The sequence below is a fragment of the Armigeres subalbatus genome, chromosome 3, assembly GCF_024139115.2.
Source record: "Armigeres subalbatus isolate Guangzhou_Male chromosome 3, GZ_Asu_2, whole genome shotgun sequence".
NCBI lineage: Eukaryota > Metazoa > Arthropoda > Insecta > Diptera > Culicidae > Armigeres > Armigeres subalbatus.
In genome coordinates, this window is record NC_085141.1 from 113,937,875 (window position 1) to 113,940,277 (window position 2,403).

A 2,403-nucleotide genomic window follows, 5' to 3' on the forward strand; every position below is an offset into this window, starting at 1 on the left:
GGCCATGGTCCTATTATGGCACTTAAGGGCAAAGTGAAGCCTGCCGATTATCAAATTATTTTGGAAGACAATGTATTTGTTGATATGATGACAAATCCTGAATATGACGTCTGTTTTTCATTTTTGCGAAAGATCCGCAGGTCGCGTTCCTCTTGGTCGATCCACCGTGACCGCAGCACGCCTTTTCTTCTTGTACCGGTCGGATTATTATCGAAGCATCATCTCAATCGGGTTATCGTCTGACATTCTGGCTACATGCCCGGCCCATCGTAACCGCCAAAATTGTACAATGTGGCAGCTTTCCTAACAGTTAGAACTCGTGGTTCATTGACCTCCACCACCACCTCCATTGTCTTCCATCTGCACCCCACCATAGATGGTCCGCAACACCTTTCATTCGTAAACTCCAAGGGCGCGTTGGTCCTTCGCCAGCAACATTCAACTTTCGTGGCCATAGAGTCAGACCAGTCTAATGAGCGTTTTGTAGATGATCAACTTCGTGCTGCGGCGAACTCTATTCGACAGGAGAGTCCAAAAGCATCTCTATGAAAAACCTTGAACTTTGATGCTCATTTTGATATGGTTTCGAACATTTTGCAAATTGGCCACTTTCCCAGGACACCTGGAACCTACTACAGAGTACTCATGACAGCTGCTGGTTCTAATATGCATTTAAAGGTATCACCTTGAAAAATGTTGAAGTTTGGTACCCATATTGATAGGGTTCTGAACGTTTTTCAAATTGGCCACTTCCCCCGGGGCACCTGGAACCTAATACAGAGTGGTCAGGGCAACTGATCGTCCTGAATATGCTTCCTGAAGCATCTCCATGAAAAATCTTGAAGTTTGATACCCATATTGATAGGGTTCTGAACGTTTTTCAAATTGGCCACTTCTCCCGGGGCACCTGGAATCTACTACAGAGTGGTCAAAGGAACTGACCATCCTGAATATGCTTCCTGAGGCATCTTCATGAAAAATCTTGAAGTTTGATACCCATATTGATAGGGTTCTGAACGTTTTTCAAATTGGCCACTTCCCCCGGGGCACCTGGAACCTACCACAGAGTGGTCAGGGCAACTGATCGTCCTGAATATGCTTCCTGAAGCATCTCCATGAAAAATCTTGAAGTTTGATACCCATATTGATAGGGTTCTGAACGTTTTTCAAATTGGCCACTTCTCCCGGGGCACCTGGAACCTACTACAGAGTGGTCAGGGCAACTAATCGTCCTGCATATGCTTCCTGAAGCATCTCCATGAAAAATCTTGAAGTTTGATACCAATATTGATATGGTACCGGATAATATCTACGTGATTGGAAGGAGACACATAATTGACCATAGTATCCGGAACCAGGTTTACTGAAATGGCCATATCTCGGATGTTTTTCAACGGATCTTAGCGCAACAGCCCGCATTCAATTTTCAATAAGATCTAGTTTTTAGGAAAATAATGTTCATCGATGTAACTTCAAACCACACAAAAATACGAGCGGCAGAAAAAATGTGTTTTTGACATGGCCTCCGAAAATCCGGAACATCTCCGGTGTCCGGTGGCCAGTATTCGTGACCGCACATGTTCCTAAATCTTGACTAAATTTGCCGTCGAATGCTTCCGGTTTTGTCCAATTTCATCAATTTTTCAAAAAGTTATAAGGATTTGAATTTGGGCCAAATTTTGCCTATCTCAATCATTTTGCCTAACCCCTGTATCAGGCTGTGGCACGTGGCCCTTACGTGAACGGTTCAACTTCTCATAGAACTTTCGTGTGTTATTAGCGCGGTACAGTTGCTCCGTTTCTTCACGGTCTCGATCTTCCTGCTGGCGCTTTTTCCTCCGGAAAATCGAGTTTTGTCTGTTCCGCGCCTGTTTATATCGTGCCTCGTTCGCCCTCGTGCGGTGTTGCAGCAATCTCGCCCATGCTGCATTCTTCTCTTCCACTAACTGCTCACACAAAGTCAAACCTCCATGAGTCGATAATGAAGGGATCATCGACTCATGGAAATATCGAGATGTGGAATGCATTTTTGCAACTGTTTGATTTTTTTGATGTGCCATAATTTGTTTCCCTGATATACAGTATTGAATTTAATAATTTCGGTTTGTAATTAGGTTTAAAACAAAAGAATAAGAAATTCAATTATTACCTTTGATTTATGAAGAATGGTTAAAAAATGAATGAAAGAATCAACTTGGGAGTGTCTCGTGACTGGCTGCTGGTATTTGGTTAGAATGCAAGTTCCATTTGGAAAAGAAAAAAAAAGTTGTTCGGTACCTCTCGGTAGTTTTTTTTTTAATACCCGGGAAATGAAAGATAAGAAGCATTTTCACGTACTTGAAGTTTTTGCGATGCTCATTTTTTGTGATAATATTCTTCTACCAAACACGCCGTGGTATCAGA